Source organism: Cupressus sempervirens, chromosome 7 (genome assembly GCF_028749045.1).
Source record: "Cupressus sempervirens isolate cs-2001-9-10 chromosome 7, ASM2874904v1, whole genome shotgun sequence".
Lineage (NCBI taxonomy): Eukaryota > Viridiplantae > Streptophyta > Pinopsida > Cupressales > Cupressaceae > Cupressus > Cupressus sempervirens.
Genome location: NC_143124.1, coordinates 564,129,928 through 564,153,749, shown reverse-complemented (window position 1 = coordinate 564,153,749; position 23,822 = coordinate 564,129,928). Strand labels below are relative to the sequence as shown.

At 34.0% G+C, this 23,822-nt stretch overlaps 1 pseudogene; it reads right to left on the bottom strand.

The window, feature by feature from the left end:
- Positions 1-1,901: 1,901 nt before the first annotated feature.
- LOC149548010 (uncharacterized) lies at positions 1,902-23,251 on the bottom strand (annotated as a pseudogene).
- Positions 23,252-23,822: the final 571 nt, after the last annotated feature.

The window sequence follows — 23,822 nt, the reverse complement described above, 5'->3', positions numbered from 1 at the left end:
CAAAATTTTGACCCAATTTTTTACCAAAATTTGACCAAATTTGACCAAATCATTAGTCAAAATCTTTCAAACATGTTAGCCCCAATTCTACGAGGCACTGGTTGAAATTTCAACCAATGGTGGTAGAAAACTACAGTGAAATGGTCAAAATTTTGAACAATTTTTGGTCAAAAACTACCAAGCATTGGTCAAAATTTTGACCAATGCTTGGTAGAAAACTGCCAAGCATTGGTCAAAATTTCAACCAATGCTTGGTCAAAATTTTTTTGAGGCTCGCACTTGTTGAAGTCCACTTCAGTAATGGCCCTTCCTATGAAATTATTGTCTAAAACCTTTCTAATGAGATAATGTGTTATGAGATCTTCATTAGTGGGATGGAACATGAATCTAGAAGGTAGTTGTGTATCACCCATATCATGACTGTAACTAAAGTTAAGAGCCTCTATTATTGAATTATTTTCCCTATCATCTATATTCATTTCCTTTGCTATGAGAAATAGGGAAGAGAATTCAATAATAGAGGCTTTTAACTTTAGTTACAATCATAATATGAGTGATGCACAACTGCCTCTTGGATTCACGTTCCATCCCACTGATGAAGAGCTCATAACACATTATCTCATTAGAAAGGTTTTAGACAACAATTTCATGAGAAGGGACATACCTAAGGTGGACCTCAACAAGTGTGAGCCTTAGGGAGGGTTCAATTCCCTCCTTTATTATTCACTATGCATATAATCCCACACACCCATTTGATCTCGAATGATGATGTACTGAATGTTGAGTGTCTATGCTGAGTGCTCCAAAACCATCCATTTCATGCCTTCATCTATACACAATGTCTTTCTAGTTTCTTTCTACTTGCATGCCCATTTCGTTTCATATGATCATCTAAAAATTGTGTCACTCTAAGCTCTCAACTATTTCCTCTAGATTGATCATCTCATAAATGTTGAATGAGAGCTTTGGGATAAGCTATATGCATCCATCAAAGCATAAAGGATTTTTTCAGATGGTGTAGATGAAGTAGTAGAATTTTCCTTGGGAGACATGCTTGCAAAATGGAAGCATAGATAAATCATGTGAATTGTTTGGCAGGATGTCTGAACGTAATGTGGTCATCAAAAGCCATGGTTTCTAGATATACACAAAATAGATATATTGAGAGAATATATTTGTTTAAGTTGTAACTTCCCTAGTAGACATGCATGCAAAATATGGAATCCTAAATGAATAGTTCAATTGAATGGTCTATAGATACCATCAAGATGAATCGCAACTATGGATAAATCCTCATATTAGATAATCACAACTATGGATAAATCATCATTTAAAACTATTTTCACTAGTAGCTAAGATATCAATCTACATCATACATGGAAGAAGTTGAAGAGTAGTCAATACACATGAACATCATGAGAAGAAGTGATTTGGTTAATGAACCGATTGCCAAATCAATATGGAGTGATACACAATAGCAAATGAGGAATCCGTAATGGGTATTCTGGTTGCCAACTGCTGATAAGTAGAATAGTGCAAGGCCACATAGGCAATTACTTCCCACAAATACTATGATAAGAAAAGATAATGCTCACACACTACTTGAGATATGAAACAAAACAAGCTTCAACAATACATTGCAATATATATATATATATATGGATCTTTTGGCACTATTACTAAAATTGTTTACCTTCTAGGTAAGAACATAAGTTTGTTTCAATATACAAATCTTCAAAAGGAATTTCATATCAGAAAAAAAAAAGTAACAAAAAAAAATTAAATTGCAATGCACTAGGAATAATATAGCACATAATGAGTACTAAACCTCAATTGAACAAAAGATTATATAGTGGCTTCAATAAAATTGATGTTACACCTAAACCATCACTTGTAGCAAGTTACTTGAAGATATGTAGTACAAACCATCCTAGAGAATAACCTCTAATTTTAAAAAAACTTCCACTTTTATTGGGTGAAGTTTTACTTTTTGCCTTGGCAAAGTCAACCAGGTCTTCAAATAGCTTATCTTCAGATTTAACTTGTTTGCTGGAAGTTAAAGATTGTTGTAGATATGCATCATTGTAAGTTCCATCATGAACAGAGATTTTTTCTTTCCTTGATATTAACTCATCATGTGTCGATTCACTATAACCATGTGTAGACTAGCCAAAACCCAAAGCTTGCTACTACTGAAAAAATTGTTGTCTCTGACTATGCTTTGTTGGAGGAGGAGGAATAACTATTCTAACATTGCTATCATATATGGGAGATCCTTGCATATTATCTACACCTTGTGATGTATTTTGTGATTGCTCCACTTCCCAAGGAGCAAGAGGAAGGATTTCAAGAGTCTTTTGTGTTGATGCCTTCAAATTTTGTGATTGTGGCTCATATAACAAAACTAATTGTTGTGGACTAAGAGACTACCCTATTGGATTTGACCATTGCAAACCCTAGCTAGATTTGTCAAAATATGACTCTGGGCCATGGTGTGGAAACTTCTAGTATTCATTCTATTATGTTGATGACATCCCTGAAGAGTAACCTCCATTTTGATATGGAGAATTTGATTGTGAATTCAAAGGATATGGTGAAGTTTGATGAGAAAGAGATATTGGTGGTGAATGTGTGTATTTCTCATTGACTGTGCTAGTTGTTGGTGGAGTTACAGCAGTTGGTGACTCGTAAGCATCACCACTGAGGAAATTCATTATCTGCTCAATTTTCTAGCTGTGAGTATCAATATTTTAAAGTCCTGGTGGTGGAGGTATCAATGGGAGTCAACCTATTGACTAATTCTTTTCAGTGTTATCTCTCTGATGAGCTTGTGCACTGGATCTTGACCTACAATGCATAAAATATTGTTATTTCTCTTTTGATTTTTCTCTATAGAAGCTTGTCAAGTCATAGTACATGGATTTAATAGATGAAAGGAACTAGTTGAAAGAATTTGATGAGTAACTAAATTATTTAAAAATTACACAAACCCATGGCATGTGTAAGAAACATCTTGGAAAAGCTTTTGTAGACAATTCGAAAAAAACTAAATTATCAATTATTTAAATCAAAAAATCACATTTTTATAAGAACTAGCCATCCACAAATAAGCTACCTATGAGCTAGTTGTGTTAAATTATCCTCAATCTCATCTTTCTCATGGTTGACACTAACAAGAGGAGCTACATGAGTTGATGTTCTTTTTCATGTAACAGGAGACCCTGTAGTAATGGAGTCATGTTTCCCTAGCACACGATCCAATTCATCATTCAATGCAAGAGCCTAACCAAAAAGCTCCTCATCCCTACATTAAATTTGAAATAAAGGTGAACCAGCTAGATAATGGGCTAATGAAACATGCTTTATTTCTAGTGAGAAGCATTAAAAACTATATTAATGGTATGTTAGCTCGCACACCTAGATTCTAGGTCAGTTCAACCATGGAGATTCCCAGGGTCCTATCAAATGGGTCATACCAGATAACCCTCTATTATACAAGCCTCAATGGGTGGTCCACATTGACTATCTAAGCAACTACCTCCACAAGAAATTGGCACAAAAGATGCCTATGTACCATTTTTTGGTGCCTTCTACTTTAAAGAAACCTATTTTGAAGATATTGGCTAAAACCTTGGTTTGGTTGCCTTCCAAGATTTCTTCAACATCTATGGCATCTTCTGCCACTTTGGTGGTGTTGGTTTAAGTAGCCGTATGCAAAAGTAGTGTAAAACTCACAACACAAACATTCGACACTACCCCAATTTTTGAGGTTGTTACACTGAAGCAACCAAACTATGTCTTGTATTGCCATTAGGCATAACTATGAAAATCAGTTACTCTATGGAATTTGAAATGCTTTTAGCTTGGCAGATTACATGACCTTTCACAGATTGATTACCTTGACAATAAATTAGTTTTTTCAATGTTAATTATGTAAAAGCTCTTGTGCCAAATTTTAATTTGACATTTTATTTATTTATTTATTCTGGCTTGATAGTTTAGGCACCAAAAGGTGAAAGGTATAAGGAAACAATACAAAATTATAACAAACACCCTTCTTCACAACAATACAAATATAGCAGAGCAATGAACTTTAAAAGTTAGATGATAAATCAAACATAAGAATAAGAGAAGAGTGTGCCACATACACTCAATCAAGTACAATAAAGTTTTTACTAAAAGCAAAATATTTTAAACACTAAGGAAAATATCATTTTGCCCATGATAATCTTCTAAAGACTCATATGATGTTGACTACTAATTTTACTGTTTAAACATTGCACAATAAATATCTATCATTACAATAAGTTTGGCATTCACATTGAGGTAGCATTTTTTTTCATAGCAATTTAATTTGTCATATGAAATTATGCAAAATCCAAAATGAATTCAATCCCAATGTTTTAAAAAATCTATCTACCAAACCCTGTTACCCAAACTAGAATTGGTGTCTCTGATGAAAGTTAGCACTTAAAATGATTACAATGTTTCGACATAATAACTTACAAAGGACATCCTAGTATTTTAGAGTTTTCACTCATTTCAAAAAGAATTTTACCAAATTCATCTCAAAACTAAAACAATGGATTCCAAATAAAAATCATAAACCAAAAATGTAACTTACAAAGTTATATTGACAAGATGCATCACACATTGATTGTAAGTATGACATTGTCCAACAAGATCTATAATCACTTCCTACTTTAGACCCTGCATATTGTAGTTATTCCAATTACAAAACTAAGCCTTGTAAAATAGCTTCAATACTACTAATGCATGTATGAGCATATTCATTTTTTTTATGTCCCTGAAAATCATTATGTTGATATTTAATCCAAAAGTCTACCCTCATATTATAAATTACAAATGTTGCAACATATATTAAATGAAAACCATCTACAAAAGCAGCCCTGAAGAAAAATACCACATAGCTGGAAAAATATGCTCAAGATTGAAGTAGAGACTTTGAGTAGCATAATAGCTATAAAGAATTTAGTCTTCACATGAAACTTAGTAAATTAGTTGTAAATTTATCTGGCTAACTATCTAGGAGAATGAGAGAAACTTGCAAATTAACTCTAATTTATAATAGTAGGCTAAGCATCTAAGAGAACTAAAGAGAGACTTGCAATTTAATTTAAGTTACAATATTTAGCATTCCAATTGATAGATTGGACTTATGAAAATATACTAGTAATATGATCCAAGGTGTCTAATGTTTCAAAGATTTTTTATAAAACTTGACTGAATACTTTGATTTAAGATTGACTCATCATCTCTAGTGGGCATCTATTTGATGGGATTTCAACTTGCACACTTTGGTACTCAAAGAGAAATAGATGTAAATGGAGAGGGCATGTTCTAACATTTATGGTCATCCAGTTTTAATTTCAGTCTTTACAATTTTGCACAATACCTTTGTAGGGAAGGAAGCCCTCAAGCCAGTTGGATAGTTCAGATGCAAATGTCAATAGTCCTTGGTTTAGTTCCTATTCTAGGAATTGAGTTGAACTTGTTAATTTCAAATTTGTGGTTGTGAAGGAAATTGAGAAAACTTGTTTGCTACCAACAAACCCATTTATACTAGCTAATTTTGCACTGAGCAAATCCTCAATCACCTTGTCAAGCCCCTACTATAAATTGCAAACTTATAATTATATAAAAACTAGGCATTGCAATTAAATTTAATAACAATCCATTGTAAGAGGCTAGCCCCTACTAAGAAAGGAAAAAGGGTAGATGCTAGTTTGAAAGGCTCAATAAAATTCTAACAAGGGCCAACTAGAACTAAATGGTACATTAATGGTAGCTACTAGTTTAAACAAAATATAATTATCAACTACTACTTAAATACAACTACAGGCTATGATCCCTCATGAACTATGATTAAGATTAAATAGAAAATATTCAAAGGCAGTGCTTGATCATAAGGGGATGCATCCTTCAAAATGAGACGATACTAGTGAAAAATGTAACATTTCCCAAAAATCAAGGATATAAAAAGTGAGGTGATTCATTTGTAGATAGCATCAAGTAGAATTGAAGAATAAGAAATCTAACCAACAAGGAAATGAATGGATCACAAATAAGAATGAATATTAATTAATGAAATCAAACTATCAAGTTTGAATTAGAAAAGAATCCATGTATAAAAGAACAACAATAAAGAATATAACAGAAAGTAACTGGTATTCAAGTATTCTTCTATTAATCTCCATATAAATTTGTTAAGAAGATGCAACAGTAATGGTCTTCCCTTATCAAGTATGCCAATTGTGAGATGGATGGATTAAAGGTTCTGCTCAAAGGCTCATTCTGTGCCCTTGGCCTTGGTTGAGGAAGAATATCTCTGATCCTCCTAACAAGGAACATAAGATTAATAATTATTTATCTAATTTCCATTAGACGTCATATATGGGATCAATTTGAAAATGTTTGATAGAAAGATGCCATCAAGCACACTATAAAAAAATCTTCAGTCAAAGCCATACCTTTTGTTGTATCAATAGAAAAATTTCTCCTATCATCCACCTTGATTGAATTGGTTCCATAAATAGTTGTTTTCCTACACATTATTCTTTTGAAAGATTAGAGCACTCAAATATAGCAACTTAAACCCATACATATATCACACAGAACAATTTTGATCAATCAAGGGTAACTCTCATAATCAAACACATCAAAATTTCATCAAGAGATCCCCCATCTATTTGTTTAGCTCATCTTTGTCTAAGTTTCTTGACATTAACTTTATCTTGGGAGCTTAAGTTCCTGTACAAGAAACCTTGCAAAGAGTGTTGCATTAACCTTTAATTGGAAAAATACTATGCCACTATTTAAAGGTCATATTTGTATCATCACGACCTCATAGTATTTTAGTAAGTGGGTGGAAGGGGGCCCATTAAGGTCTACCATCACTAAAATTATCTATCAATTCCTACTAGAAAATATCTAATTTCATTTTGGTTTATCTTCCACTATTGTCTCAAATAATGGGAGATATTTTTAAAATGAGGTAAAATAGTTACAGAAATATTTTGTGTCCTACATCACTTCTTTATACCTTATTATTTTCAATACAATAGTTAGCTAGAAGCCTCTCACAATACCATTGAGAAAATATTGCAAACATTTGTAACTAAGAATGGGAGAGATTGGCATACCCAATTAACCTATGCTTTTTGGGCTAATTGCACTAGTGTCTCTATAGATACATGATCTACTCCTTATAGCCTAGTATATAGAGCCAATGCTATCATTCCCCTAAACTAGCGATACCATCATTATATGTCTCCCTTAAAGGAGTGATCGATGATGACACTAATAGTTTGAATCATTTGCATGAGTTAAAAATGTTGGATGAACATACTCTGCACCTTTGAGCTTATTAGAAAGCACTCTCTATGCAATATAATCAAAATTTTCTTTCTCATAACTTTAAGGTAGGTAGTCTCATTCTTTGCAAATCCAAATGAATGTAAATGTGTCACCTAGTCAAAGAAGGAAATTCAATTGAGCTCAACTAGCTAGGGCCACATGTTTTCACCTTTTTCTTATAGGTATGGAGCCTAAAAGTTAGCCCCCATGGACACTAAACTTATGAATTGCTACATGCTTGAACACTAAACCTATTGTGTAAAATGAAGATAACTATCAAAACTCTTACTCATTGCTAATGTATTTCCCTGGTTTATTAAAAGAAAATAGCTTTTAAATAGAAACTAATTGTAGATGGTTGTCATGCCAACGGCTTATATGTTTGAAATGATGTGTATACAACCACTTCCCCTAAGGAGACTAGTTACAAGTATCAATGGATAAAAAAGAATTTGTAACATGTAAAGTGTTGTGCTCAATACTAAATTTGTTGTTATTCTGATCTTAGAAGTGAGGAGAAATTAGGCTCCCACATTAATGGCTACCAGTCTTGGAAATTGAGTTTATTGCATTATATTAGCTTCGATACAATGACCCTAGAATGTGTTGCTTGCAATTTCAATCTAGTGAAGTAGGGATCAAAGGTGTAAATTTACCATAGAGATAAAAGGAGCCCTAGAGAAAATAAGTTGTCGGTATGTAAAATTATTCATAGTCAGGATCCTCTTGTTAACCTGCAATGATCAACATTCCTCATCTCAAAATAAAATAGAGAGCATAGATTCTGAAGGGAATTTTTTGTTTGGATTCATCAAATGCCATTTTAACAAGATGTGCTCTATGATTTCCAAATATTTGATAAGGAATCTATATAATGGATGAAATTTAGCTTAGTAAAATTTGTTTGACCTAAGCATAAATCCTTCTTGACTTCCATGTAAAGATGTATGTTAATTATTAAGCAATTGATTTGATATGATTCCTCTACCACTAATATTACCTGATACACAGAGACACGCTAAAATCAAAATATCTAGATTAGAAATCTATGCTAAATAATGATGATTCTGATAACTAGTTGTGTAGCCAAATTTGGCATTAGCTTTATATTTTGGACTTTAATTAAAGTTTTATTTTCAATATTGGACTTCACTATTTCCTAAAGATGTAGCAATATTGAAGTTTTGAGATAGAATACAATGTGCTTCAAAACATTAGGGATGTACAACTATAAAATATAGGGGTTTGAAGTCTACAAAATAGTAGATTGGATATTCAAAATGTGCTTTATAATTATAATATACCTTCAATGCAAATGTAAATTGAACGAAAGACACATGATTCTGCACAAAAAAAATTAGAGAAGGATAACTTCTCAACAAAATCAAACTGTTGAACAAAAAATATCTACACCAAAAATATCCAACAGTGTATCTACAAAAATCTTATTGCTATAATCTGACACATTTAAACCTAGAATATACTAACTCTAGTTGCATTCAAAATAGTGAAATATTTCAATGGACCATTGGCCTATTGGTGAAGTGGAAAGTTGAAATCATCCATAACATAAAAAAGAAAATTAGAAGTGATTTCCTTCTTATGATAAGTTTGAAGTACTCACATTTATTTTAGTTATCTCTAAAATCATTTTTTTCTGGAGATCTCCCTATGTTCAAATGATCTCATGTGGAATGTGGGTCTTAGATATTATAGGGCTCATATAATCAGCAAAACCACTAGATTATATGATTGAGCATAAAAAGGTAAATGCTACTCATAATTATTATGACAGCACACAAATAGATGAAACTAAAATGTTTGTGTTTGCACCACAAGACACTCCATGGACAAAAAGAGGCCACTCAACATGAGATAGCACAAAGGTTTGTATCCTAGAAGTAGATCCTCCCAACATCTAATACTATGTTTTCCAAGGCAGTAATCCCCTTATGAACTCACTAAAACCAGTGAGGAAATGGCTTGATGTGCACCAAAGTGGGTCTAGAAATTAATAAGGGAGTGCTATATAAATTGCACCATGCAAGAGTTGGAGAATATTTTGGTTAGTGGTATACTTATGCTATGGCACACAACCATTCTACAACCACACTGGTAGCAATCCCAAGCAATGGCATTCAAACTAATAGCAATGTGGTCACACAATAACAATTGTGCAACAATCAAGGAAAGATTGGGACACTTCAAATAAGTTAAAATGCATATGAAGCACCTCCAAAATTGAGGGGACGCTATGAGAAGGATCTAAATATCCCCCTTCGAATAGAATCTATATTCAACCTAATTAAGATGAAAAAAATAAGATGACTGAACATAGGCTGAAAATTTTGGTGGCTTTCTTTTATGCACCAAGTTTAAGCTTTTATATTTCAAGATGTCAAGTTGAAACTATTTTTGAGTCTACTCTATTTATCTATACAAAGATTAAAGCAACCTTTGTTGATAAACAAGGTGTCAATTGAGTGAGTTTTTTCCTTGTTCTCTTTCGGCTACTAGAGATCTAAATTCATCATTAATGATTTTGGAGTTGACAGAAAGAGCGAAATAGGGGATGCAGAGCTTAAAGCTACTAGGTTTCATTTCATTCAATAAGGAGTAATGTTAAAAGTGGAGTAATGTTAAAAGTTGTGATTTTTATGCTCTGATTGAAGTTTCACTAAAATGTGTGAAATGTCTTCTTGTATGGAAGAAGAAGATTCTCCTCTTAAAAATGAAGGGAATAAGCTGGCTTTGATTGGTTTATACTTAGATTTAAATTGAAAGCAAAGAAGTGTGATTTTTTTGAAGACTGCTCAATTTAATTTTCAGCATGCTTTAACAGGCTCTAAGGATAATTCTATTGAATTGAATTTGGCATCATTTTTTAGTTTAGAGCCCATAAACAGCTTAGTTTTCTTTCTTTCTCAATTCAATGAGTGTGGAGGATGATAGGACTGGGTTAGTTTTGGCTTATTGCCAAGTGCTTTTTTTTTCAGCTCATTCAGAATAAGTGGAAGCTTTGGGTTTCTCAGTTGGAGAAGCATATAAATTGCTTGGACCCAAGGAGTAGGATTCAACTACTGCTTTACTTATGTAAGATTTAGGAGCCATTTATATTTCATCAAAGAGAGGGATATTTTCATCACTTAACTCTATCTTCTTATACCAAAGTTCTGCATTACTTCCATAAAAAGTCTAATAATTGAAGAAAAAATGCTTACATTTTGTCATAAAATCCTTCCACTTTTCAGCATATTTCTTGACAATAGATGTAGTACTTTCTATAATTAATAATAATAATAAAAGAATCCAAATATGGCCATTTAACTTACCAAAGCCAAATGAATAGGTCACAAATCAACTTGGCTTTGGAATAATATTATAGATGTTATTGTTGAACAACTTAGGGCAATAATATCCTTCTAGATGAAAACAAGAAAAATGGCCTTTATGGTCGACCTTTCTTTCTACCAAATATCTTTGTAGTCATATGGTTGCCATCAGATACCTACTTTGAATCTTCCCTCTCCTATACATCTACATACTGAGGAATAATTTTGACCTAATGAGCTTTAGTGTTAAACACCCATTGGTCAAGGGGTATGACAGTGGATGGTGAGAAAAAAAGATACAAGTACTTCAATGTTTTTTCCAGAAAAAAGATTTGCATCATATCATCCTTGGCACAAAAATTCACCTACATGATACAAATAGAAAATGTTGAGCAACAATAAAAATTTAAGGAAACCAAAAATGTAGTTTCTAAAAAATCAAGATATAATTTAAAACAATACAATATTATGTTTGTAATCCGCTACACTGATGAAAAGAATTTGCTAATGAATCTCAAATTTTTTCACACAAACAAGAAAAGCATTGGTAGATATCTCATTCAAATGCAAGTATCCAATTTCATGATCCAAATCATAATTTCTCATCCAAGCATATCAAGACACCACCATTTTTCTCTCACTTGCAAACTTGAGAGAGTGTATATTAGATTGTATAAGAGAAACCACTAGGGTAGAAAACCATGCCATTTCTAAAGTCATGGATGATATTTTACTCAACAAGATGCTTTAGAGATTTAATTCTTCTAAGGAAATTCCATTAAACATGCTTTAGATTTATCAACTACTAATGAATTATGGTCAACAATTTTTGTGGTGTAGACTCCAATTGCAAGGGGTTTGAAGCATTTCTTAGGGGACATTAATTTAAAAAAGGGAAAATTTAAAATAGAGAGGATTTCAAAAATTTATAATACAAGACATTCACCATATTCATTATATAACCATACAGATATATGTTCTAAGTTCTACAAAAAGCCCCCCATATCATTTTTGGGTCCAATTCTGGGCCAGACAGTCTGGGTTCGATCAGGTTGTCTAGGTTTTCCCTGTGTCCACCCCAAACCTGACTGAACGCAAGCAAAACCACAGATTGCCCTATCAAAAAGCTAAAAGATCAACATTTTTAAAGCATCTTTAAAAAAAAACTCTGAATTATCCCAATGATGCCTTAAAGGAATTTTAACCTCTTTTGCCTCATTTCACAAATGCAAGTGAGTAAAACAACATTTTTTCTTCCAAGCTAACATTATTTTTTCAAGGTTGCTGCATTTTTCTTAAGGGTGTAGAAATCAGAGAGTGATATACCAAAAAGGCACATTTATCTATCAAAGATAAATGAATCCTGTCAGAAAATAATTCAAGATTTTCCAATATTTTTTAAAACCCTTTTATAGATACTACAAGAATTATGTCAATTTTTGTGTTTATTTTGAAGTTATAGAATTGTGAATTTGTCATATCTTTTCATGTTGTATTCATATAGGATGAGAGAAATTTCTAGTTCAGTTGCCCCATGTGTAGAGATCATATAAACTTAATGCAAAATCACCTCTTTGGAAACATACAACAATTATTGAATCATTTCAATGTGGCAGGGATTCTTGTTGGTAACTCTAGCTAATGTGAGAATGAATATAAGAACTTGTACAGTCAAGTGAAAGATCACCTATGCACCATTACCAACTCAAGAATGAGATTTTCTTCAGAGCCAAATATAAAAAAAAATGTTCTAAAAGCAACAAGAGTCAAAAATATTAGAAAACAAAAAGATGTTGACATGTTAAGTACTAGATCAAAACAAAAAGTGCAAGGATTCAGAAACATACTAGTAGCTTTGAGTACAACTCGTTGACCACATCCTTTCATGCTAGCAATCTCTAGTATAGGAAAAAGAAAATGGTGAGAATAGAGTTGCACCAGTAGGAAATAGTGTATGTTTCCCAACAATACTTTAGGTACAAAAACTCTAGGAGTGAGTGACATCTTACAAGAATATGTAATTTTCAACAGTCTACAATTACACAAGATTTTGAATAGTAGTCAAAGGGGTAGCTGCTAGTCCAAAGGTTTTATCTAGGTATCAATTTTAGATCATTCTAATGCTATCATTAATAATAATAACTAAGTCCAATCATGATACTAGTAGTTTCTCAATGGCTACTTTCATTGTAATGGTCATCATGATAATGAATTAAGCTTATCACATTGTGATTGTGATTACCCACTAGGAAGTTGTCTCCAACCATTTTCAATTAGAAGCAAACATCAATAAAAAAATAGAGAATCCCTAATCAAAATTGAAATTCATCATCATGAATTATGATTTCCTACCTCTTGTTGGTGATCATATAGATATTCCTTGACATTGATTAAATAAACAATAAAACATTGCAATTGTTTGCATAGCTACAATGTTCATTGTGCTCTGTGTGCCATAATGTTCTCCTAAACTTGGACATGTCAGATAAATGTCATTGGAACATTCTTTTAAGTCAAGTAAAACTAACTGAGCTCAAGAAAGGAAAATATTTTATGTGAACATTGAAAAAATCATGTATAGAGGTAATCTTCTAGTAAACTATGAATAGAAGTAAACAAGTAGTTACATCTCTTAGTCCTACATATCTAGACTCAAAATGACAGTTTGCCTCAAATCCTTTAAATACCTCCCACCCCCAATCTTGATAAGTTTTATTTCCAGTTTTCTCCAAAGATACATGAGTGTATGTTTGAATTTTCATAGGAAATACATTTCACTATTAAGGCGAAACAAATAAACAATGTGGGTAACACCATTTCTTATGCATTCAATCTTTCTTTGTTATCTATGTATACATCTACCAATGAATTGGACTAGGTTGTAATTGAATAAGGTTTTCTATGTACACATGCACTCATTCCATTTATTATTTATCTTATAACAATAACGAGTCATTTAAATTTTTAGTGGTTGCTTTATGTAGCATCATAAATTCTAACCTTGTACAATATACACTATTTTATGAGCCCTTGCCTTAGTATGTGGTATATTGGCTCTTATCAAAGCCCATTTCTGACTAAACCATTGCAAATCCAATTTCATATCCTCACATGATGATCCAAACCATTATCTTCAACAAAGGATATTTGACCTCCCACTTGCTTCTCTTGTTTTGGAAGGTTAATGGTGCCTAGAGTGCTATTGACAAGCAAATTTGGATCCATTTTCAAATATGTTAGTGTTAGGTTATATTCAATAGTTTATGGTCTTTGACCCCATTTATTAAAATGTTTATCCTACAATATTGAGCTTATCCTACAATAAAATCCAAGAAATTTTAAATGCTTTTACTTTGAAGGATATTAAAACTGGTGTACCAACCTGCATATTAAAATGTTTATTAAAACTAATACTTAAGCATTCCCCATATGGCCCCTGGCAGTTATTGTAGGATGAACATTTTAATATCCAGTTTGAAGTACCAACCCACATATTAAAATTGATAAACATTTTAAATCCTACAACTAATGTACCAGCCCACATATCCTACAATAAAATCCAAAATAGTTGAATATTTCTATGCATTGATTCAATTCAATTGATCGCTGGAAAAACCCTTACAGCTCCCGCACACACATGAACAAAAACAATGAAAGAGGCCGAAATTTCCCTTTTCACATGTTAAGCTCATGTTGGTCAAAATTTTGGCCAACACGGGCATGGATTTTTGAAAAAAATGTATTTTTGCTTTCCATATTCTGACCAATCTAAAACATTTTAGTAGATGTTCAAAAATTTTGGTCTAAAAATGGGGTCAAATGTACTAGTGTGAGACTCCCTCTTTCATGGGTTCTCTGAAGAGTAATGGTGATAGGAGAGTATGCTCTTCACCGTTGTGGTGAATCAAAAATCTTGACCCACCTTTGAATTTTGAAAGCAAGTGGATAATTGAAGCTTCTTGGTGTGTTTGGGGGAAGTAGTCAAGGTAGGAAAGTATGCTCTTCACCCTTGAGGTGAATCAGAAATATTGACCCTTGAAAGTGGATCCATTTTGTGGTAGTTAGGATCCTTTAGAGGGCTTGCTCTTGGACAACTTGAGAGGAATGACCCAAGTGGGGACAAGAAAATTACCCGGCTCTTCCAACCCACTATAAACTCAAGGCTATGAAGGACACAAAACTTTGGTAGACATAGTGTTTATCTTCACTTAGTGTGGTCGCTTATGGGATTTTGACCATAAGGAGATCACTAGACAAGAATGCTTAAGGTTCTCTTGTGACCATGAGGTTTGTTACCCACCACAAGGTGGGGTGTCCCTTAATTGGGAGCAAGAGGAACACTATGAAAAAAAGCCCTTTTTAAACACCCTAGGTTAGTATCTACCCTATTTTGCCACTCAACTTCTTGGTGCAAAGATCGGTCTTAGTGGACTACCCAGATCACTCCAAGATTTATACTCACCACATGTGCTCCCTTGGTTGTGCTTATGACACTTCCATGAAAAATCCAATATCTCTTGTGGGAAACCACTTGGTGTGAGGCAAAGGAGCATCAAGCATAGGTTAAGTTATTGAGTAATGAACCGTGACTTTTAGGTAGATATTGCTTGATGTGTTCTCATATGTGTTATACCTGTGGAAATATTTTGAACATACACATGAAGATAGTTCTAGGGATTTCTTTTGAGACCTCACATATGCTTGTATCATGCAAGGTTGTTTTGTCGCTTGCTTGATTTTTTGAAGACTAGTCCATGTTTCACTATCTTTCTTGGAAAGAAATTGCTTTTGAACATCAAACTTGCTATGCCTTCAACTATTGTCAAACTTTGTCAACCAAGTCAAAACATCAACTTAAAATATTTTCTTGTGTTGCTTGCTAAGGGGAGTCTCATCATTTGACTTTTATTTTGTATGTCTCTAGTGCATGAACATGCTTAAAGTGGCTCTTTGGTCTTAGTGCTCTTGGTCTTTCTATCTTCATGGTCTATATCCTCTTTCTAGTTATCTCATTGCTAAAATGGTAAGCTTTATTTATTGACTACACTCTTATGTTGGTAAAGTTGTTCACTTGTCACTCCACTTGCTCTATCTATTTGGCTATTTGTCTTCTTGCCTAGCTCTTGACTCTAGTCACTAGTGTTGTAAGTAACTTGGACACTTTCTTGACAAGTCACTTTACTCTATCTTTACTATATTGGCAAGTGAATAATCTACCTCTCTAGTTTGGACATCAAGTTATCTTGTGTCTCCTTGTTAGCTTCCTCCAGTCTCCTTCATGCTTGATTATTTGTCCACCACTATGGAACTCAAAGCTTGTGCTACCAAACCTCAACCACTAGATGATCACCACTAAAGAGTTTCAAGATCTATATGTACAATACAAAGAACTAGAAGAGACAAATGATCTTTCTTACCTTCATCTCTCTAAGCGCATGACAGAAATGAAGTCTAAACTTGAGAAAATGATAGAGGAGAAGATTGCATCATTGCATGAATATTCCTTAAGGTCTTTACATGCATGCAGGTCACCCTCTTTAAGGTCATCCTCTTCTTCTAGGTCTACATGCTCTACTTCAAGACATCAATTGTCTTTGCCTACTAGATCTAAAGACCTCTTTAGAGAACAAGCAAGTGATACCTCCTTTGAGCCTATGCCAAGCTTTCATGAAAAATGTATCTTTGACCAATATGATGAAGACATGGATTCATGCTATTCACTTGAGAAACAACAAGAAGATCCTACACATGTTTTTGAGAGGACTTTTACTCCCTTGGAATATTCTTATGATGACATTTTTCAAACACTTCTTGAAGCTAAGCTCATCATGTTCCCTAAGTCTAGCTCCTATGGAAATCCTTTCTTGGATACTTAGTGTGCTTATCATTGATCTAATGACCATGCTACTTCTAATTGTATAGATCTGAAACATAAAGTGCAAGATCTCATTGATGATGAGATTGTTGATCTTGGAACCTCTAGTGACTCATGTGGTGAAGATACTTCTCTTGAGCAATATTACATTGATGACCCTATGTCTAGTAGTGGCTCCATTACATCTTACACTTCTTCCAACACTCATGCATCTCCCAATGCTTCAAAGCTTTCCAACATGACTCCATCAAACAAAGAACCTAGTACTTTCCATATGCAATATGCATACCCTCAAAGGCTACCTCTAAAAGAAACTCAACCTAAACTTCACTTGGCTACAAACCTTATGCATGATACTAAGCCTAAAGATCCAAACACTACTTCATTCACTCTTCATTCTCCCTTGTCTTTAGAAGTGGCTCTATGTCAAGAGGACTCTCAAAAAGGAAAAGCTATAAATGTCAACAAAGATCAAGATCAAGCACCCTTTCATCTCTTTCAAGATTTTTCCCCTCCATATCCTATATCTTATCCACCTCCTAAGTATGATGAAGATATCACTTCCATTATCTCCCTTGAGCTTACTGAAAATTATGAGAAAAGTTCTCTTCCTATTCTATCCAAAGCTACTTGTCAAGATCAAAGTGTCCCCTCATGTTCTTCTTCTCCATATCCACTTCAAAATTGTACTCAAGCTTCAAGTGCTCCTATTAAAAATGTTGTTCCTATTAAAGCTACTCATGAGTCTATTGATGGATTTGACCATGTTGCTCACTCTAAAGATGTTAATATCCCTTTCCAATATCCAGTTGCATATCCTAATTCTATCCTTGGTCCTCATCCATCAAAGCTAAAGCCAAAAACCTTCCATCTATATTGGGACCTTATTTTCCTTCATCTCTTACATTTTCCACTCCTAGCTCCCCCATCATACCTCAAGATCAATAAGGACACTCATCCTTTATGAATTTCCACCCATATATCCATCTAAACTAACTTCATATCATCCTTATTCATCCACAAATCCCAAGTCCTTTGGAAGTGAGAATAAACATAAGAATTCATTGAAAAATTTAGATCACTATGTCCCATCTAAACGACATGTGAATGCTAAGAAGTAAAATGTGCAAAAGAGACAGCAAAGGTCCACTATTAAGAGAGCTAAATCAAAGAAAACATGGGTTCCTAAGCCCATTATTGAATAAATATGCTCTAAATTATCCAAAGGAAAATCTAAAGCTGTATGGATTCCCAAATCTCTTTTGAAAGACTTGAATATTGAAAATACTTCAAAGTTGACATTCAAGCTTCCAAAGGCTTCCATTCCATCTTCTTCCAAAAATATTCCTAAAAATATTCCAAAGCCTTCCACTCCACTTTTTTCCAAATCTCTTCTACCACCTTAGACATCTAAACCTCAAGCTATTTCATCCATGATTCGTCCATCATTCCAATACCCTTCAAGGTGTGTGTCAATGTTGATCTTGCCCAACATTTTAGCTACCCTCATGAAATCCTCTAAAGTTTACACTTGCTTTCTATACATGAACTCTTATCCTCCATATAATCTTCCTACTACCATTTCTCTTTCATCACCTTATCAGTATCTTTGAGCATACCTTTCTATGGTCTTGTCTTATCATGACTTATCTTTCCTATAGGAGAACTATCTACATTCAAATAGCTTGAGCTCTTTCTAAAAATTCAACAACAAAAATAGAAAAAGAAAAAAAAAGCAAAAAAATTAAAAATTAAAATGTGCCTGGTGAAAACCACTTCTTGTGGCACCTTCGTAGCAAAAGTAAAGAGAAATAAAATTCATCCTATGGTGAAAACTACTTCTTTTGGCACCTTGGATAAGTACCCTGATGAAAACTTGGTAAATAAGCATCATGCATAATTCTTCCATCATCAATCTATCCCCTCTTCTCTCTTTGATCTTGAAAATGTTGAGCTATCTTTGCATATTGGCTATCTTATCCACAAGATTTTCTATTGTTCTCTCTCATTCACTCATAGCCTCCATCTTGAGCTTTATTCTTATTGCTCTATCCCATTACTATCCTATCTAGTTGACCCCTTGGTCTTGATCACAATAGATAAAACATGGTTCTCATAGGCCTCTTGACACATCTACTCCCTTTGGACTATATGCTTTCATGCTATTGGCTCTATTTCTTATCCTACATGCTATCTCACTTATTAGCTTCCATTTCTTATCCTACATGTTATCTTTCTTATTAGCTTCTATTGCTTATATCATATGCTATCTCACTTGTTGGCTTCACAACTTATCCTACACACTATCTTTCTTATTGTTTCCATTGCATATCCAAAACCTTATTCAGTTGGTTATCTTTCCCTAGCTTGGGCACTCTTGAGGAAACAATCCTTGAGGATCACTTTCACTCACTTCATATTCCTTTCCTATCCATCTCTATCTATCCACTAGCTTCCTACTCCATATTATACACCTTGCTATACATTGGGAGAAAAATGATCTGATCTTGTTTGAGAGCTAGTGATCCCTAAATCATTCTAAAAAATCCTTTAAAAAATCATATATTATATGCCTCATCATCTATCCCCCACTATACAAATTCTTGTCCTCAAGCATTGTACTTCTTTGCCATTGCTCTAAAATCTCCCATTGTTATCTTCCCTTGTTTCCCACTTTTGAGGGTGTAGAAATATCCTTTGGTTCATCTCCAATGCTCACCCAAGTGTTCTTCAACTAACGGGTCTAGCCTGGTAGCATTGCTTTCATACAAGGGCCAGAGAAGGGTAGGAGGTTGGAAAGTTAGTGGCATCCATAACTCTTTCTTGATTTGCCTTCCCAATTTCATATATTTAGCCACTCTATTCATTGCTACCTCAAAATTAATAGGGACCTTGGGTGGTTCAGCCACCTTGAAAGATTTTGGTAGTCGACTCCATCTATTTCTAAGCCTTGCAATTTCTCTTTGTTGTGTGAAATTAGGAAGTTTCTGATACTCTCTATAAACTTTTCCCTTTCTTCAAACACTTTCTCTCTAATTTCTGGTTTTGGCCTTCCACAAGTTACTCTGAATCAATCTCGCAAGAGTTCATAAGGCTTATGGGATTCAACCTAGAGTGGCAGTGGTTCAGAATTTTCAAGGTCTTTATAGGTATCCAACTATCTATCATAATTTGTTTCATTTTGGATCGATGACATTAGAGCTCATAAGTGAACATCCCATATGTAAAGTAGGGGATTCCACTCTATTTCTTGTGGAATTATGAAATTATGCAAATAGAGCTCACACAACAAGTTCTTTTTCCATAAGGGAAAAGTTTGATACACATTATAAAAATTTTGAGCATTCTTAAATTCACAATCAATATTTGTCATTGTCATCATCAACTAGAATAACAAAAACTAATATTTCAAACACATAGCATACACCCTTGGGGGTGGTCTACAAGTCATAGCCTGATTAGCTAGCTTCAAAGCTTTATTCATTTGTTGCTTCTATTTTTCTAATTGCTCCTTTAATGATTCAATTTCCTCATCTCTATCAAATATTTCCTTTTGCATCTGGTCCCTCTCTTGCTTCCACAAGGCTTTCTCAAAAATAAAATGATTGTATAGACCAAACAATATTGACTAAATTGTTGATGATGAAAATTCTTGAGTTTTAGATTTCATCTTTTTCTCTCTAGAAACTTCTTAGAAATTTTGGGTGTACCAAGAAGATTAATAAGGTATAAGAGAAACATTGGAATATTTAGGGACTGATGGCATGACAGGTTGATCATTGCTAGGTGTTTTTTTCAGAACAACAATAGGATTTGATTTGCACATTTCCTGATTCTCTTCTAGTATCTCCTTGATAGGCTCATTTTCATGTATTTATACATTTTGGGGCTCCATTTTCACAGGAGAATCATCTGGGACATTTTCAAATGCTGACTCTATATGAGAATTTGAAATTGGGGCATTTGGTTTTTCAATAGAAGCTAAAGATACTTGACCTTTCATACAAGGGCTTCTACACATAGTAACCTCTTCAACTTCAACCACTTTGTAGGTCCATTTTGGTTTAGGCATGACTAGAGTAGATGCTTTAGGATTAGTTGTTATAAGAATATACCTCTTTCTTTTTGTTACCCTAATAGAGGGATTATGTACTTCCTTTCCAAGGTTAGGGCTAACCTTACTCTTACCTTTACCCCTAGAAGAGCTCAACATATCATCCTCTAAATTAGGCTTAGTAGACTTATAAAGAGAGGGTTCTTTTTCTATCTCAGCTAGATTTTGAATTGGCTCTATGGTTTCTTCCTCATTTCCTAAGTTTTGAGGAACAGGATTGGCTTGCAGCTGTCAGGTCTTAGATTCAACAAATTTTGCCTATGAAATAGGGGATGAATCCTTAAGAGATCTTTCAACTAGAAGCTTAATGAGGGCATGATAGGAAATAGAATATTCCTTTCCTTTTTTAGTTTCCTCAGCACTTATACACAACACATTATAGAGAAAGTTGGGGACATTAACTTGCATGTTATGCATTATGCAATTAAGCAATTTAAAATGATGAGCATGCAAGTTTGAAAACCTACCTTCACAGGTTAAATACCTCATAATGTGGGTTGTTAACTTTGAATATGGAGGTGGAAGAGAAAGTCTCTTACATCCTTGCTTTGTAATGTCCAATTGAGGGTCACCTTGTTGAGTGAATTGTGCCCTTGAAGACCTAGCATCATGTTCATTTGGATAATGTTCCCTAATTACCAATAATCTTGTAACCTCTACTATCCTTTCCTTAGTAGAAACCACTCTTAATCCCCAAACCGAGGCTTCCCCTTCATCAAGTATCATCATGAACTCCATTTCCACCTTTTCATTGAATTCTATTGATTGTAAGAAGTAACTGTGCCATCCACAAGCATGAAATTGCTGAACTACTTCAATGTCCACAAGTAAAACATTATGAATGACTAGCTCATACCTCTTTAGTTGTCCCCCCATCTTCAAAATGTCTGGCTTCCACTCTTTCCACCGTGATAAATTTTTTCCCCTCTTACCTCTACAAATTCCCTCTTTCTATGAATTTCAAAACTAATCTTTATGAAAACTATCGTATGCTGTTACCACTTCTCATAATCAAGACTCCTTTGTTTCTAGCATGTAGAATAATGATACATTAATGATGAAGGACATTGAGGCTTTAACTAAAGGTGTTCCCATAATAACTCTTAGTCCTTTCAATCATGCCAAGTATGAGAGTTCTTTTCCCAAAAATTGCAATAAAAATGTACAATAGATATAGAAAGATTTTAAAAATTAATGAAATGAAAACTATCAGCCTACCACCAAAGTACATCCTTTAATGTAGACATGACTAGGATAATGTGGAGATGACATTTGGAAATTACTACACTTGGCCCCCCACTAAAATTTGACAAGTGTCCTCACTTAAAATTTTTTGGCATGGGAAGGAGAAATTGGCTTAAGTCTTATATGATATATATAATGCAATATTAGATATAAATATCAAAACCTATATGGTAAAAATGAATAAAGAGTAAAAGAAATTTTTATAAAGAAAAATTTGAGAGTGTATGTACACATGCAAGTTGATGAGGTGGTGAAGTCTGATGATTGCAGAAAAGGTGCTGGTAGATTTGTTTATTGAAAGTAGGAAAAATAGAATCTATGGGTGATGTGGAGTGTGGGTGGATGGTAGATAGAGAAATGAGATGGGTTGATAAGAAGAAAGAGAAAAGTGAATGGAAGAATGGACCTCATATTAAATGAGGTTTTATTATGAAGGCTCCTAAAATTCTATCATGGTATGGCTATAGGAAGAAGGTTTTCACCTTCTACTACAAGAACTGTGTTCATACGAGCTGGTGAATTGGTTGGTTGGAAATGTTGCAAGAATTATTCTTTAGTCTATGGCTTACAATAGAGACACAACCTATGGCCATTTACAAGTAACTTAAACTAAATAGGATCAATGGTTTTCAATTGCACTACACCATTGTTAAATACATGCTAAATTTCATAAGGCCCTAATCATCAAGTTTGCAATTTCCCTAGATTCTCTTTGAAGTGAGAATCATAGAGGAGAGCCCAGTCTCCTGCTTGGAATTGTTTATTCCTAATGTGTGCATCATGCCACTACTTTCGCTACTATTGAATAATTTATGTTCTTTCCAAAGCTCTCTTTCGTATTTCATCCAACGAATTCAAGTGGAGGAGTCTCTCTTTTTGTGTTGCAGGAAGGCTGATGTTCAACTCTAAAGTAGTGCATAGTGTTTTATGTTCAAATTCAATGGGAAAATTTGTTTCATTACCATAAAAAATCTCAAATGGAGTGAATCCAATCATTTTCTTCCATGTGGTCCAGTATGCCCAAACACCTTCAATTAATCTACTAGTCCAATCCTTCTTGTGTATGTGCATTGTTTTAGTCAGAATGGCTTCAAGCTCTCTATTGGCAACCTCTGCTTGCCTATTTTCTTGAGGGTGAAAAGGAATAGATTTATAATGCCTTATGTTGTGCTCCTTCATAACATCAGTGATCAAATTTGATGTAAATTCAGCTCCTTGATCTGTGACAAGTTCTCTGGGCACTCCATAATGGGTGAACATTTCTTCATACAGGAACTTAGCTACTTTATCATCTCTTGCATTATTCATTGCTCTAACTTCAACCCCTTTAGTTACATAATCCGTACATACTAAGATGTAGGATTTTCCACTTGATGGTGGATCAATTGGACCTATGAATTCCATGCCCCACTTATCAAAAGGTGTGACTACAATCTGTGGAGTGAGTGGCATCTCATCAGTTTTGGTTGGTTGGCCCATCCTCTAGCATTTGTCACAATTAGTTGTATAAGTCATTGCATCCTTATGCAAGGTTGGCCAATAATATCTAGTTGTAAGTATCTTCAATGTTGTTCTTTTCCCTACAAAATGGCCTTCACATGGTTTATCATGACAAGCATGCAATATATCATATATCTCATCTTCCCTGACACACCTCCTCATGACTTGATTTAGTCCTATATAGAAGAGATTGTTATCTATCGAAGAATATTGAAAACTTTTCTCTACTAGCTTTCTCCTTTCTTTATGAGAGAAGTGTGGGGGTTGTCTATTTGTAGCAAGATAATTTGCAATGTCTACATACCATGGTGTATGAGTTGCTATATGGAACAAGTGCTCATCTAGAAAGGTGTCTTCACTTGGAGTTGGATCTTCATTA